This window comes from Peromyscus leucopus, chromosome 13 (assembly GCF_004664715.2).
Source record: "Peromyscus leucopus breed LL Stock chromosome 13, UCI_PerLeu_2.1, whole genome shotgun sequence".
NCBI classification, from domain to species: domain Eukaryota; kingdom Metazoa; phylum Chordata; class Mammalia; order Rodentia; family Cricetidae; genus Peromyscus; species Peromyscus leucopus.
In genome coordinates this window covers 3,690,016-3,707,585 of record NC_051074.1, presented here as the reverse complement: position 1 = coordinate 3,707,585, position 17,570 = coordinate 3,690,016, and the positions used below count along the sequence as shown (strand labels likewise).

Below are 17,570 nucleotides of genomic sequence, written 5' to 3'. Positions count from 1 at the left end.
TTTTTCATTGTTTGGGGGTTTTAAAAACGGGGCCTTGACTGCTGTGGTGGCACATAGATTTAATCCTTGACAGAGGTAGGTGGATCTCTGTGAGTTTGAGGTTAGCCTGGTCTACATAGCAAGTGCCAGGCCAGCCAGAGCTACCTGGGCCCAGCCTCTCAAAAACAAAAAACAAAAAACAACAACAAGAAAGAAAGAAAGAAAGAAAGAAAGAAAGAAAGAAAGAAAAAGAAAGAAAATAATAAAGAGAGAGGACCCAGGCTAGCGTGGAACTCACTGTGTACCCCAGGCTGGCCTTGAGCTCAAGCTCCTCTTTCTTCAGCCTCCCACACACTGGGATTAGAGGGATGTGCACCCATGCCCAGCCAAGCCTAATTATTTCACTTTCTCTTTTACAAAGTGAGAAATCTCTAGGCTCTACAGAGCCCCAAGTGGATAATTCCAGGTTACCTTTAGGTCAAATGACTACCTAGAATTTGATATGGGGGGAGTTTGTTAAAACATATTAAGATTTTAAAAACACTTGACCAGAAGTCAAGGGTTACCGTGAACAATAGTCAAATAGCGATCTAATCAAACTAGCAATCAGAAGACTCCAAAAGGGAAATACAGAGTCAGGCAGCTTAGAAAAATCTGTTGCTGTTTAGCAGAGGATTTAGTTCCCTCACCTCACCAAAGCCGCAGGTAAAGCAGTCTGTTTCCTAAGCCAGTTTGCTCAAAGGGTAATGGCAAACTGAGATCAGCCTTCTTATACTCCTTAGCAAAGGGCCTCAGAGTTCGGTGACTCACATCTTAATCCTGGCACTTTGGGTGGTGGAGGGAAGAGGGTCAGTAGCTCCTTTGAGGCATCTTGTCTCAAACAACAAAACAAAACAAAACTCCATCTCTAGACATCGCTATATTGGAGGCCAAGCCATGTGGGTGCTGAGAATTGAACCCAGGTCCTCTGGAAGAGCATCTAGTGCTCTTAACCTCTGAGTTTTTAATGCGAAGAAAAGTTAAATACAGGCAGATGTCCAGCACTCTGTTCAGTGTGTTCCTGTGGGAGGGGCTTGTGGTTTTGTGACTTTGAACAACTGAGGGTAACTAGCCTTCAAATCCAGTGTCTACCCCCTCATACACAATGAGCATGGTGTCACACACGGGGAACCCCAATATTTAGGGGGCAGTGGAGGTGGGAATTATGAGTTTTAGGCCAGCCTAGGCTACATAGAGATCAAGTTTCAACAAAGCTGAACAGAGTGGGAAATGGACCATTCTGAACACTTTCTTGTTCTTGTTTTATCCACAACTTTAAAACTCTACATTAGGGCTGGAGAGATGGCTCAGAGGTTAAGAGCACTGACTGTTCTTCCAGAGGTCCTGAGTTCAATTCCCAGCACCCACATGGTGGCTCACAACCATCTGTAATGAGATCTGGTGCCATCTTCTGTATACATAATAAATAAATAAATTTAAAAAACTCTACATTAACCAAAGATTGACCCTATTAGCCTAGCGGCCGATGTTAGCCTTGCTCTTTTTTGTCACTGCTGTGAAATGCCCAAAGCTTGGGAAAAAAAAAAAAAAAAAAAAAAAAAGAGGCTTACGTCAGCTGTGGTGGCTCATGCCTGTAATTCCAGAACTTGATGGAAGTAGGGGTGAGGCGGGAGGATTGCTAAGAGTTAGACTTCAGAGTGAGACATCGTCTCAAAACAAAAAACGGGGGAAAGATGACTGTGTAGTGGCATGGTTGCTGAGCCTTAGAAGCCGAGTTCAAATCTCCAGAACCAGGAAAATTCCAAACAGTGTGGCATGAATCTGTAATCCCAGGGCCCCCAGAGGAGACTGGAGGCAGGAGAATCACCTAGAGTTCTTAGGCCAGCTAGTGAACAGAGAGGCCTTGTCTCGAGCTCAGTTCCGCAGCACATACACTAAAATTGGATGGATACAGAGATGAGTATGTCCCCTGAGAGGATGACACACAAATTTGTGAAGCATCCCGTGTTTTTCAGAACAGTGGTGTGTGTGTGTGGGGAACTCAAGTAAGGCAGAAGGATCCCTCCTTTATTCATGTGGCCACATTCACGGGAACACACACACACACACACACACACACACACACACACAAAACAGGCCCCTGAGCTTGGCTACCTGTTCTTGCTAACTGAAGTATGTTAACCCAGGATATGTTTTTTGTGTTTAAAAGCTGACCCCAAGAAAGGCTCTGGGTTACACTGGGACCCCCAAAACCCAGTATAGTCACTGACTGGCTAATAAAGACTTTCTATTGACTTAGACCCATGTCTGAGCAGTTTTTCTCTGGTGGGTACCCTACAATAATGCACATACAACATATTCACATTCTATACACATACACAAATAAAAATAAATAATCCTTAAAACAATAGAGAGAGAGAGAGAGAGAGGTGAAGGAAGGAAGGAAGGAAGGAAGGAAGGAAGGAAGGAAGGAAGGAAGGAAGGAAGGAAGAAAAGTAGCGTAGGGCTCTGAGGTTCAAGGACAAGCTGTCAATGTTATGTGGCCTCTGGTGAGGACCTTAGGGCCAGTGACAGTATAACAGTAAAAGAACATGCCAAAGAGACAGATCTTATCCTCAGACTGGAAGCCAGAGCACGGGGAGAGGCAAGACAGACAGACAGACAGACAACCCTCTTTCTAGGAGTAACTCACATCCCATGAGAATTACCTTAATGTGTGGTGATGTATTGTGTCCCCCAATACACTGTGTCTCCCAATCAAATTTACCTGAGGATCAGAGGGAAAAGCCAGCCACTATATTAACATGGAAGTCACGCAAAGGTAACACACACCTTTAATCCTATCACTTGGGAGGCAGGGATCAGTCTGGATGTCTGTGAGTTCAAGGCCACACTGGGAACAGAGCCAGGCATGGTGATACACTCCTTTAATCCCAGAACTAACCATAGAGGTCTGGAGGTCTGTACAGGCAGACAGGAAGTGACAGGGCTGGGCAGGAAGAGGAAGTGATGTAGCTGGGCTGAGAGAACAAATGAGAGAACAGAAGAGAAAGGCACATAGGTGTGGGTAGACAGGAAGTAGCTCACTGGAAGCTGTGGAGTTGGTGAGGTGAGGTCAGCTGTGGCTTTTCCTATTCCTCTGATCTCTCTCAGGCTTTAACCCCAATTTCTGGCTCTGAGTATTTTTTATTAATAAGACTGTTTAGCAATTCGTCTACATTAATGCTCCCCAGATATGGTGTCCTCTATGACATCATGACTCCCTCTAGTACCTCCCCCTGCCTCCCCTTTCTCCTCCCGACTCCCCTCTGCTCCTCTCCCCTCTCCCCCACCCCTGACCTCTCCTCTCGTTCCAGTGTTGGGGATTCACCCCAGCTCCTCCCTCTGAAAGGTTCCACTGCCTTTTACCATCGCCACACCAGAGACTACATTGCTTTCAACACGGGAAACCTGGAGAGACACCTAAAATACATAAGCCATATCCAGCCATAGCACCGAGGTTCTGTTTTCTGATATCACACTTACCCGGTGAGAGCTTCTGTCTGCCTGCTTTCTGTTACTGTAATGGGATACTTAAAGCTGTGTTATTTTCTTTTCCCTTTTTCCTTTCTTTCTTTTGAGACATGGTTTACCGTACTAGTCAGTAATCTGGCCTGGAACTCATGATGTAGCCCAGGCTGGCTTCTAACTCAGGCAATCCTCCTACCTATTTCTGTTATGCCCAGATCTCGGGGACCCCTAAAAGACCACCATGGAAACAGAATCCCGTATGTACAAGCAAAGAGCCTTTATTTTCAAGCTCAGAGCTTTGGACTCTCTGTTCGATGCAGTGGTGAGAGCAGAGAGCCCAGAGCCCAGGCTGGGCAGGGTTTTTTATCATAACAGAAGTTGGGGTGAGTGGATTTCCAGGGTTCAGGACCCTGATTGGCTGACATTTGTCTAGGGTATAGGGAATGACTGGAATGTCAGGTATTTTCCCTTAGATGCAGCACCATTGGGTGGGGTCAGCTTATGGCTTTTCCTGGGTCCAGGTGTTGCCTGCCAGAAGCTGTGTCTGGACCTCTAAGTCTGTCATGGCAGCTGTGTGGTCAAGCTGTTTTGGGGCCCCTCCACACTTCCTGAGCACTAGGACCACAATTTCAGGCAACCATACCTGGTACTTCCTTAGCTTTTAATTTTGTCCTTGATGCTATTTTCAAGATAAGATCTCACTACGAATTTCCTGCCGTCCTAAGCTGGCAATCCTGCTTCCTCTGACTCTCAGCACTGGCATTACAGGCATGCATCACCGTGCCTAACTCCCCAAACTGTTTTATTAATGAATTCAGTCTCACATTGAATCCCACCACCCCACTCCATCCCCAGACAGGGTTTCTCTGTGTAGCTTTGCGCCTTTCCTGGAACTCGCTCTGTAGCCCAGGCTGGCCTCAAACTCACAGAGATCCGCCTGCCTCTGCCTCCCGAGTGCTGAGATTAAAGGCGTGCACCACCACCGCCCAGCTGGCACAAGCCTTTAATCCCAGCATTAAGGGGGGAGAGGGGCAGAGGCAAGCGGATCTCTGTGAGTTCGAGGCCAGGCTGGTCTACAAAGCGAGATCCAGGACAGGCACCAAAACAACCCAGAAAGATCTGATATTTCCCAATGAAAAACATTCATTATTCTGTAGCCTCCAGATTTAATGTTTATAACCTCTGCCCCCATGAGGCAGAAAAAGGAGGCTCACCAAGAGTTCAAGGCCAACCTGGACTGTATAGCAACTTCCAGGTCAGCTGGGGCTACATTTGAGATCAAGAAAGATTAACATTAGAATTATGTGCTGACGCCGGGCGGTGGTGGCGCACGCCTTTAATCCCAGCACTCGGGAGGCAGAGCCAGGCGGATCTCTGTGAGTTCGAGGCCAGCCTGGTCTCCAAAGCGAGTTCCAGGAAAGGCGCAAAGCTACACAGAGAAACCCTGTCTTGAAAAACCAAAAAAAAAAAAAAAAAAAAAAAAAGAATTATGTGCTGATACTTTGTTTGTACTCTAACAAATAAAATTTGCATGAAGATCAGAGGACAGAGCCAGTCACTAGATTAAACATAGAGGCCAGGCAATGCTGGCACACACCTTTAATCCTCGCAATCCTAGACACAGATCTGTCAGTGAGTTCAAGGCCACCCTAGATTACACGAGATTAATCCAGTCTAAAAGAGAAACAGCTAGGCAGTGATGGCTCACACTTTTTATCCCAGTACTTGGGAGGCACTTGCCCTTAATCCCAGCACAAGGAGGTTGAGACAGGAAGTGACATGGCTGGACGGAGAAAGGAATATAAGGCAGGAGGAGACAGGAACTCAGTCCTTTCAGCTGAGAACTCAGAGGCATTTGGTCTGAGGATTCATGGAGACAGGATCCCCCCTTTTCTGCCTGAGGATCCGGTAGTGGTGACGTGTGGAGACAGGAAAAGAAAGCTGTAAGGGTCAGACCATTGAGTGCTTGTTTCTTGAACAACTCGAGGAATCTAGTTTATGTGGCCAACGGACACTAGAAGATGAAAAGTAGTGTGATACACATGACACACTCCTCTGCTCACGACAGAAGGGAGAGCCACAGTTCACACCACTGGAACTCCTCCCCAGAAGACAGACGTGCAGGACAGGTCCCCCCAGCATAGAGATTACTCTGACTCCAGCCGGTCAAGAAGAGGGTATTCTTACCATGACAATGTGGAACCACAAAGTAAGGACCGAGAAAAATGCAGAGAAAGAGATGCGGATCAGAAAATGTCCCAGAAATCCCCATCTCATGGAAGAAGGAGCCCAGAACACGCAGTCACCCAGAGTTCTACTCAGGAAGAACCTACCATGAAGCAGCAGAAGGGGGAGCATGTATTCCTCCCACAAAGCTCAGGACGATGCAGGAACAGATCACAGATAAAAACAGCCTAGCCTACCAGAGGACGAGCTGGGAAGCCCTGAAGAAATCAATCAATGGTCTCATTAACAAGGTCAACATCTCTAATATAAGTACGATATCCAAGAGCTCCTTTAAGAAAACATAGCCGAGGGAGAGACAGACTGCTGGCCCGGTCTGTTCTGCAGGCAGAGTGCTTCTCCGATCTTCACTCATGTTCATGCAGCTTTGGTGGCAAAAATCAACTCAAAATCCCCACAAATTGGAGAATTAATCCTCAAGAGACTAATTCTTAATTTCCGGAAAGGATATTGAAGGAATGATAAGCAACTTTGCCTGACTGCTTCAAAATTTGTGGCACATCTTATTAACAGAAATGTGGCACATGAGGTTCTGTGCCTGGAGATGCTCTCTTTGCTGCTGGAGAGACCAGCAGGTGACAGCATTGAGGTAGCTATTGCCTTCCTCAAGGAGTGTGGCCTCAAATTAGCCCAGGTGTCACCAAGAGGAATCCATGCTATCTTTGAACGCCTGGGAGACAGTCTACATGAGTCTGAGATGGACAAAGAGTTCAGTACATGACTGAAGTGACATTTGCTGTTCAGAAGGCGGATTCAAGGACAACCCTGTCATTCTGGATGCACTTGATTTAGTGGAAGAGGTTGATCAGTTCACCCATATGCTCCCCTTGGGGGATGACTGCAATCCAGAAGATGTTCTCAATGTTTTCAAGATGGATCCTAGTTTTATGGAGAATGAAGAGACGTACAAAGCCATTAAAAAGGAAATTCCTGATGAAGGAGACAGTGATTCAAACACAGACCAAGAAGCTGGAGTAATAGCCGGGTGGTGGTGGCGCACACCTTTAATCCCAGTACTCGGGAGGCAGAGGCAGGCGGATCTCTGTGAGTTCGAGGCCAGCCTGGGCTACCAAGTGAGTTCCAGGAAAGGCGCAAAGCTACACAGAGAAACCCTGTCTCCAAAAACAAAAACAAAAACAAAAACAAAAAAAAGAAGCTGGAGTAGTGAAGACGAGGAGGAGGAAGAGGAGGGAAAAGAGGAGAGAGGACAAAAAGTAACCATTCATGACAAAACAGAAATCGATCTAGTCTCATTTCACCATACGATGTATCTTGCTCTTTAGCCAAGTTTAGATTTTGAAGAGCGGGCACACAAGGTGCTGGAAATGGGGTTTGCTGAGAGCCAAACACAAGAGCTCGGCAACATGGTCCCTGATCGCTGTGCCAACCAAGGCCCCATGCCAAACGCTGGCTTGTTAGCTGGGCGGGTTTGCATGCTGGAAAAGGAACCCAGGGGACCCTTTGAAAGTCCTTCGAAGACCAGTGTGATACCATCCATCGCTTAGAAACAAACACATTGAGGAACACTGCTGAGATGTTTGCTCACCGTTTCTACACTGATTCACTTCCAGGGAGTGTTCTCGACTGTAATAAAGTTTAGTGAGGAAACCACTACATCATCTAGTAGAATTTTTGTCAAAATATTTTTCCAGGAACTATGTGAATACATGGGTCTTCTTAAACTGAATGCACACTTACAGAACAGAACTTGAAGGGCTGTTACCTTGAGACAACCCACAGAATAATGATTTGTCATCAGCTCCTCACATCCAAAGGTCTTGGAGGTTTAACGGATGAGCTGTGAGAGCATCTGAAAAATACACCCAAGTCATTGTAGCCCAGAAACAAGAATCTGAGCAAAAGACCCCCCACCCCACAACCTCTTCGTCGTCAACGTCCTCCTGGGAGTCTGAGTCCTCTGACTCAGATCTGACAGCAGCAAGAGCGGCTCAGACTCCTCCAGTGAAGGGAGCGACTCCTCATCGTGCAACAGTCAGAGCGCTGCGTCGGCTAGAGATTCAGGAAAGAGAGGACTGAGAGAGCAAGGTCTGAGAGACACGGAGCGCAAAATTCACGAAATGCTGACTGGAGAGATCCCTTAGCAAAGTACATGACGAGAGAAGCCTTTCTTCACGGGAAAATAGTTACAGTAGAGTTGGGAGTGGCTGAGACCAAGACATACAGAATGCTGGAAGACAAGCATGGTGAATCAAAGAAGAAGCAGAGAGAGAGAACTCAGTCCTTTCGGCTGAGGACGGAGGGGCATTCAGTCTGAGGATTCATGGAGACGGGGTCTTTCCCTTTTCGGCTGAGGAATTAGGGAGATGAGAAGTGGTTGTGGCTTGTTTCCTCTGATCTTTCGGCATTTACCCCAATATATGGCTTTGGGGTTTTTATTAGAAGACCATTTAGGATTTGTGCAACAGAATTATGACTGTTAATATAAACCAAGATGCAGACTTATAATTTATGACTCATAAATTTTGGATCATATATTAATGCATTCAAAACTCCATTCATAAAAATTTCATTCATTTTAAGTACAAGTCTAATATGTGTCTTTTGGACTACTAAGAGCCCTCTGCAAATCCCAAAATTCATTGTAGACAAGGAGGCTGATGAGACTTCAGTGAGTAAAGGTGTTTGCCGCCAAGCCTGACAACCTGAGTTCAATACCGGGGACCCAGGTAAAGGCAGAAAGAGAGAACAGACTCCACAGAGTTATCCTTCAACACCTACACTTGTGCTATGGAACGCACATTGATGTGTGCATGGGCACACACACAAACACATACACACAGAGGGATACATAGCTGCAATTTAAAAATTAAGAATTGGGACAAGGAAAATTTTGACTTGGGGATGTTTGTCAAGCAGATGAAAAGCCTAAAGCACTCAGTTGTTTTTTGTTTGTTTCCAAAACAGGGTTTCTCTGTGTAGTCCTGGTTGTTCTGACTCACTCAGTAGACCAGGCTGGCTTGAACTCAGAGATCTGCATGCTTCTGCCTCCGAGTGGTAGAATTAAAGGCATGTGCTACCACTGCCCAGCTAAAGCATTTGGTTAACTAGGGCCATTTTGAAAGACAACATCAGAAGGTGTTGGTGACACACCTGTGTGATCCCAGCACCAGGAAGGTAGAAGTAGGAAGATATGAATTCAAGGTCATCCTCAACTAGATATCAAGTTCAAAGCCAGCCTGGGCTACATGAGATTCTATTTAAAAAACAAAAGTGGGACAGGTGTGGTGGCTCAGGCCTTTAATCCCAGCACGTGGGAGGCAGAGGCAGGCGGATCTCTGTGAGTTCAAGGACAGCCTGGTCTACAGAGTGAGTTCCAGGACAGCCACAGTAGAATAATAGAAAGACCTTGTCTCAAAGGAAAAAAATTACACACAAAATAATAAAATCTTAAATCTCCTTGGATTTCTAGGCTGATTGCTTAAAAGATGAAAACCTTTCACAATTTCCTATTCTGAACAGACCAAACATGGATGTGGTGGCCCATACTCCTAGCACTCAGGAGACAGGCTGGAGGATAAGGAGTTTGAGACCAGTTGGGCTACATAGTGAGACCCTGTCTTGATCTATCAAAATAAATAAATTGATGAATAAAAAAATCAAAGTCTTATGCTAAAGACTAGAACACAGGGTGAACAATGCCTTTGGATTAGTGTGTTTCTTCATCTGCCCTGTGTTTCCTCAGCCCTAGTCCCTCATAAAGCCCAGGCTAGACCATGAAGCCAAGACATTTGTGCAATATGGTAATGCTGGTCATAAGAGTAACTCAGCAGCTCCCGGGTCAGATCAACTGCCCATTGACCACAGATCTCAAGTCCGGGATGCTTGCTCACAGAAGGGAACTGTCTTGTGAAACTAGCCAGTGGGTAGCGAGATGCTGCTGCCTAGCAGCCCGGGCCTGCCTCGCCTCTGCTCCTGCCACCCAGGCGGTAGCCTGTTCACTTGCTTGGTCAACTTCTTTCTGCTTTTGAGCTGATATCCCAGTAAATCCTGACCCAGCCAATTCATAACATGGTTAAATGGTTAAAGCTGTTCTTACTGTTTTTAAACCATAAGAGGCCACTCTCCTGCACTCATGATTTAGGATTAAAAAACAACTAAACAAGAACTGTAGATAAATCAGAAAAGTGCCTGCCAGGCACGCACAGTGGCATGGCAGTGTATCCTTGCAATTCCAGCATTCAGGTTATGGATACATGAGGATCAGAAGTTCAAGGCTATCCTCTGCCACATAGGGAGTTTGAGGCCAGCCTAAGCTAAGTGAGAACCTATCTCAAAAGGTAACATAATTTCTTGTTTCTGGGTAAATCTTTGCATTCCACAGATTCCTTTGAAAAGCCAAGTCTCACTTTCCTCACACACAGGGCCATTTTCCTTCTTATTTTCAGTTTCTGTAATAGTCATTCTGGAGACTAACGCTGTGTTATAATTATTAGAAATTCCCCTTGCGGGCGGTGGTGGCACACGCCTTTAATCCCGGCACTTGGGAGGCAAACTCTGTGAGTTTGAGGCCAGCCTGGTCTACTGAGTGAGTTCCAGGACAGACAGCAATACACAAAGAAATCCTGTCTCGAAAGAGTAAAAAAGACATTCTCCTCCCCACGTGGCTGGAGAGCTGGCTCAGCAGTTAAAGGAGCACTGCTCCTGCAGAGGACCCGAGTTCCCAGCATCCACTCTGGGGCGGCTCACAGCCAACTGTAACTCCAGCTCCTGGGGATCTGACCCCTCTGGGCTCCTCAGGCACCTGTGTATATAACCACACAGAGACACATAACTAAAAACAATAATGAAATAAATCCTTAAAAAAGAAATTCTCTTCTTTCCATTCCTTTCCTTTCTTTGGAGGGGTCTGACATTTCACTCTGGCCTGGAACTCACTATATGAACCAGACTGGTCTCAAAGGCAGCAATCCTCCTGCCTCTGTCTCCCTCTCCTGAATGCTGTGATTATAGACATGTACCACTGTGCTTGTCTATAACACAACTTTCAAATGGAAACAGAGTATTCTTACAGATCAAAATATATTGGTCTGTTTTTCATATCATATAAAAACAAAGGGACTAGGAGATCGCTTAGCAGGTAAAGATGCTTTTGAATTCAGTGACCTGAGTTTGATCTCTGAGAGTCATGGGGTGGAAAGAATCAAGACCTATTGGAGCGGGAGCGGACGGTGGTGGCACACGCCTTTTTTTTTTTTTTTTTTTTTTAAAGACTTTTTATTATTTATACAGTATTCTGTCTGCAGGCCAGAAGAGGGCAGCAGATCTCACTATAGACGGGTGTGAGCCACCATGTGGTTGCTGGGAACTGAACTCAGGACCTCTGGAAGAACAGCCAGTGCTCTTAACCTCTGAGCCATCTCTCCAGCCCCCCAATTTTGTTTGTTTGTTTTTGTTTTTAGAGACAGGGTTTCTCTGTGTAGCTTTGCACCTTTCCTGGATCTTGCTCTACAGACCAGGCTGGCCTTGAACTCACAAAGATCCGCCTGGCTCTGCCTCCCAGTGCTCGGGATTAAAGGTGTGCGAGACACACACACACACACACACACACACACACACACACACACACACACACACACGCACCTTAATCCCAGCACTTGAGCAGATCTCTGTGTGTTCAAGGCCAGCCTCGGCTACAGAGTGAGTTCCAGGAAAGGCATGGAGCTACATAGAGAAACCCTGTCTTGAAAAAAAATAATTAAATAAATAAAAATAGATCAGTTGGATGTCCTCTGGCCTCCATACATGCACTGTGGCCCAAAGGCATGCATGTGTGCACACACAAAACAGAGAAATTTAATAAAAACTATGTAAACCCTGAACTTAAGCTTAGTAATTGAATTTTAGAATTTTATTTTTATTATTTGTCTGTCTCCTGTCCCAGCTTCCCTACAGATGTGCTCCATGATGCCTTGCTAGAAATTTAACTTATTTAGAAATGGTCAGCCGGGTGGTGGTGGCACACGCCTTTAATCCCAGCACTTGGGAGGCAGAGACAGATGGGGTTATGCCCAGATTTCGGGGACCCCCAAATGGCCACCACAGAGACGGAATCCCATATATAAGAGCAAAATGTCTTGATTTCAAGCAGTCTGTCTGATGCAGCAATGAGAGCAGACAGGCCCGAGCCCAGGCAGGGTAGAATTTTTATCATAGCAGAAGGTGGAGAGGGGAGATTTCTAGGGTTCAGGATCCTGATTGGCTGACATTTGTCTAGGGGTATCTGTAAAAGGAAAATAGGTATGTGCTAGACTCAGGGGCCTCTAGCGATCTTATCTAATCTTACCTAATGATTGGAATGTTTGGGATGTCAAGTCCCTCCCCTTAGATGCTGGCCCATCCCTGGGTTGATCCCTGGGTGGTGTTACTTGTGGCTTTTCCCGGATCCGGGTACAGCCTGTCAGTCAGCTAGCCTGTCACAGCAGCTGTGTCTGGGCCCCTAAGCCTGTCATGGCCGCTGTGTGGTCAAGCTGTTTTGGGCCCCCCAACAGTGGATCTGTGTGAGTTTGAGTCCAGCCTGGTCTACAGAGGGAGTTCCAGGACATCCAGAGCTACATCGTGAGATCCGGTCTTGAAATAAACAAACAAACCAAAACCCAGAAATAGCCTAGCTATCTAATGAATATGACTTAATTTAATATAATGTGGCCTGAAGATTTCAAGTTACTGAAAAAGTTTTTTTTTTGTTTGTGTGTGTGTTTTTTTGCTTGTTTATTTGTTTTGAGACAAGGTTTTACTATTTATCCTAGTTGGCCTACAATTTGTGATCCTCCTGCCTCAGTATCCTGAATACTGGGATTATTGGCATCTCCACCAGGCCTGGTTTGGGGCATTTTTAAAAAGATTTATTTTTAAGTGTGTGAGTACATGTGTGAGTGAAGGTAGCCAAGGAGGCCAGAAGAGGGTGTTAGGTTCCTTAGAGCTGGAATTAGTTAGTTGTGAGCTGCCTGACGTGGGTGCTGGGTCCTCGACAAGAGCAACACTTTCTCTTAACTACCCGTCACCACTGCTGCCCTGAACAGGTTCTGAAACTACCCATGTACAGGCATGCCCTTTGCCGCCTCCTCCTCCTCCTCCTCCTCCTCCTCCTCCTCCTCCTCCTCCTCCTCCTCCTCCTCCTCCTCCAGCCCGTCCAGCCCTTCCTGATGCTTTGCTGATGAGAGGTCCCACCTAGATGGGGAAGGTTGTAATTGTCTGGGAGTGGTGCGTGCCTTTACGTAACCTCAGAACTTGGGCAGCTGAGGCAGGAGGAGGAGGGCAAGTTTGAGAGGAGCGTGAGCTCCAGAGTGAGCTCCATGGCAGCCTGGGCTGGAGAGGCAGGCCTAGCTGCAAGAGACTGAGGTCCACTCTAATTCTCCAACCAGGGAGTAAAAAGGAGGCTCATGCCCTAGATGAGGAAGACTTCAGAACGCACCCTCCCTGCCCTGCTTCCTCTTCCCTACAGGAGCCTCTCTGTGCTCCTGCGCCCCTCTATGCTCCTGACTGACAGCCTGTGAATAAGCCTGGTTCATTCCTACAACTCCCGTGCCCTGAACATTGGCCTTTGAGTGGTGAGCCTCTGACCCCAGTAACACAACGGGTACATTATAAATTGTTTATCCCATTTACATTCACCTCATCCTCTTGTTCTTAACAATTATGTCTAAATTGCTCCTGGGGTGTCGCACAAAGCCTGCAGCTGGCCCAGCTTCTGTTGCTCTGAGCTCTCACTCCTTCATGGTCACCCATGGCCAGGACACCATGCGTCCAGTTGCTCAAGTGCTAGCTGCCCATGACACACTTCCTGAAGGCCCCTCAGTGAGGCAGGCTGGGAAGGAGAGGGGTGGCCTAGCCTCCTTCCCTGAGACGAGACATGGTCCATCACAGGGATGAGAGTCACCGCCACTCTGGATAAGCTGGGCCTGCGATGACATCAGCACCCCACCCCCCTGATTAACTGATGCCTGGTATCTGCCCCTCAGACGCCCAGGTGAGGGTCACCCACTCACGGAAGGAAGGAGCTGCATCTCTAAGTCTACAGCAGAACTGTTGCTGTCACACAGTCCCTGGACCCCAGAAGCAGGACTGTCAACAGTCATGTGACTCGGGCATGGAGTGGAGGCAGGGGCCCAGGTGACTGCATGTGGCTGGATTGTATCCATAGACTTTGTGGATGACGCATCCTTTGATCATTGACAGGTAGTGTGTGCCTGCCATCCAGCCCCGCCTAGGCACGTGAAGAAAATTTTCAGGAAAGCTGGACAGTACAACCATAGAAGAGCATGAGAATGCCAGGCGCACGCCTTTAATCCCAGCACTCGGAAGGCAGAGCCAGACGGATCTCTGTGAGTTCGAGGCCAGCCTGGGCTACAGAGTGAGTTCCAGAAAAGGTGCAAAGCTACACAGAGAAACCCTGTCTCGAAAAACCAAAAAAAAAAAAAAAAAAAAAAAAAAAAGAAGAAGAGCATGAGAGACACCTTGTATCACACACCCACACCTGTCAGAATATCTAACAACAACAGCAAAACAGTGGCAACACCAAATGCAGGTGTGATGACATCAGAATCAAAATGGAGGAACTCATGTCAACACCTACACATGTAAATAGCTCTGCAGGCCATAGTGGGAGTGGCCAAATGGGGTCAGCCTGGTGGACACTGGGACTCTGGCTTTGATACATTTGTCACATCCTTTGGACTCTGATATGGCCAATAAACACATGACTAGAGGTTTATCTTCCTCGTTGGTGCCTTTCCAGATTGTTCTGCAAGGACTGTGACTGCCCAACAACACTCATTAAATGCTCTCTGTGGAGTAAAGCTGGATAAGAGTCTTTCTACTGGGTATCTGTTAGTGGCATAAAATACTGTGGATTGCTAAGACTCCATGTTGTCCCTACATAAATTCCTCCTGGGAAATTGAGACCCAATTACATCAAATAAGGGAATGGGCCAAATATCTGTGTGACCAACATCTCACCTAATTCTCCATAGCTATTTGAATGGTTACCTTTAGGTCCGGGTTCATGTTTCAAAAATCACTTACACAAAATGAAGTTTATTATTACTGTTGTATCATCATCATCATCATCATTGTTATTGAGACAGGACTCACTGTAGAGTCTGGAACTCTCTCTGTAGACCAGACTGGTCTTGAACTCACAGAGATCCACCTGCCTCTGCCTCCTGAGAGCTGTGATTAATGCCACCACATCCAGCTAAATTGAAGTTATTATAGTGTTAATAATACTACTTTGCATCTTCATTTTAAAAATCCTTGTCCCTTGGTGGCTAGCAATACGTGGGAGGCTGAGGCAGGAGGACTGTCAAGAGTTCAACACCAGCCTAGGTTACACAGTGGGTTTTGGGTTGCAGAGTGAGACCCTGTCTCAAAAGACAAAAGCACAAAAATTAAAAACAACAACAACAACAAAAAGTACAGGGCTGGAGGGACGGCTCAGGGCAGAAGTGCTTGTCGCCAAACCTGACATACCTGAGTTTGACACAGGGACCCACAGGTAGAAGTAAAGCACTAGTTCCTGAAACACACACACACACACACACACACACACACACACACACACACACACACACACACATAAATGTAAAAAAATTTAAAATAATAAATGAAGGCAACAGCCAGCGAGGGAAGAGCCCTCATGCTTCTCTGCCTACTAACATGAACTATGACAAAAGATCCTGCCGGAACCACAACACTTGCCCCAGGCCACCATAAACTCACCCCAAGAATTTATTTTTTAATTTAAAAACAGAATCTCACAGGCCAGGCACTGATGTCATGCCTTTAATCCCAGCACTTGGGAGGCAGATGCAAGCGGATCTCTGTGAGGGCAGCCTGGGCTACAGAGTGAGTTCCAGGAAAGGGGCAAAGCTGCACAGAGAAGCCCTGTCTCAAAACAAACAAACAGCCAGGCGGTGGTGGCGCACTCCTTTAATTCCAGCACTCGGGAGGCAGAGCCAGGCGGATCTCTGTGAGGCCAGCTTGGGCTACAGAGTGAGATACAGGACAGACTCCAAAGCTACACAGAGAAAACCTGTTGCGAAAAAAACAAACAAACAAACAAAAAAAGCCAAACAAACAAACAAAAAACCAAAAAATAAAACCAGCATCTCACTCTGTAGCCCTGGTTGTCCTGGAACTTGCAGTGTAGACCAACTGACTAGTCTCAAGCTCACAGACATTCACTTCTGCTTCTATGGTGGCACATGCCACTGTGCCTGGTTCCAAGCTCTGAGGCCATCTGCCCAGCAACTTCCCAGGTGACTCTGGCCTGAATCACATTACTAATCCTTGTGGTTCAAGGTTATCGTTTTGTAGCAACTAGTGTGATTCTCGTGTCTTCCCTGAGAACCTCTTCTTGCCTGTCTTCCTGGTGTGACTCTAACCCACTTGGCAGGTGTGTTCCAGATGGGAATCCCCCACCCATTCCTGAATAGTACCTGGGTGTCAAGGGCCGCTGTCTTGGCTGTCATACATCAACATTGGCAGGAAGGGGAAAAGTGCTGTGGGATGTTCTGTATGTCCTGTGGGAGCCCTTCTTGGGTTCCTCGTGGCTTTACCCAGCAGGTCCGCATAGAGGATGATTAGGACCATGGGCCTGAGTGCAGGTGTCTGAGATGGCCTGCACTTGGCTGTATTGGGGGATGGTCTGTATGTCAAGTTGCTCTGATTGGTCAATAAATAAAACCTGATTGGTCGTGGCTAGGCAGGATGTATATATAGGCGGGACTAACAGAGAGGAGAAATAAAAGAACAGGAAAGCGGAAGGCTGGGGCGGAGAGATACTGCAGCCACCGCCATGACCAGCAGCATGTGAAGATGCCGGTAAGCCACCAGCCACGTGGCAAGGCATAGATTTATGGAAATGGATTAATTTAAGCTATAAGGACAGTTAGCAAGAAGCCTGCCACGGCCATACAGTTTGTAAGCAATATAAGTCTCGGTGTTTACTTGGTTGGGTCTGAGCGGCTGTGGGACTGGCAGGTGACAGAGATTTGTCCTAACTGTGGGCAAGGCAGGAAAACTCTAGCAACAGAAAAGGGTCCCTGACACGGAGAGACGGACATGAAAAATGGCGCAGCTAGTCTGCATGGACAGCCCAGCAGTTTCTTAACCAACGACATGTGCTGTCGCCATATGGCCAGCGACAGCATTCTTGGGCGCTCATTCCACAGAATAGAAACATGTGTTCATATAGAAAGCTGGCCCTGAGCGTTCGATGCCACTTTATTCCTAAAGGGCAAGGCTGGAAATGAGCAGCGGTCCTTTAGCGGGGACTGCTCACACTGTGATACATCATCCGTTTGCCTGGCAATGGAGGCCAGCCAGCTCTTAGAGAAGAGAATCATGTCGTGTGCCAAGAGCCACTCCAAAGTCTACATACAGGTAGGCTGTGTGGCTGCAATGTACGAGAAGCAACAGATTCTGAAGACAGGGGTCCAAATATTAGCACTGGAAGTAAGGAACAGAGTGTAAGGAGGAGGGAGGGAGGTCCCAGAGGAAGGGATAGGCCTGGGTGATAACTCAAGCAATGTGGCCATTTTATTGTTAAGTAATGAGGTTGAATACATACAAATACTCCAGACAAACTGAGGAAATGGAGCCATGTCTGTGGATGGAGCCATGAGGGAAACCTGGTCAAATGTACAGGGTTCTCTCCACCTTATTTCTTTTTTAAAAATTATTTTATTTTTTTTATGTGTACAAGTGTTTTGTCTACATGTATGTCTGTGTACCATTGTGTGTCTTGTGCCCATGGAGGCCAGAAGAGGGCATGGGATCGTCTAGAACTGGAGTTACAGAAGGCTGTGAGCCACCAC

General features: G+C 46.8%; 1 non-coding gene and 1 pseudogene across 1 annotated transcript; both read left to right on the top strand.

Moving 5' to 3' along the window:
* Nucleotides 1-1,889: 1,889 nt before the first annotated feature.
* On the top strand, nucleotides 1,890-1,991 carry LOC114697906. Its single transcript, XR_003735261.1, has one exon. It is a non-coding gene; the product is annotated as a U6 spliceosomal RNA (small nuclear RNA).
* A 3,519-nt stretch (nucleotides 1,992-5,510) lies between these two features.
* LOC114697842 lies at nucleotides 5,511-7,835 on the top strand (annotated as a pseudogene).
* The last annotated feature ends 9,735 nt before the right edge of the window (nucleotides 7,836-17,570 follow it).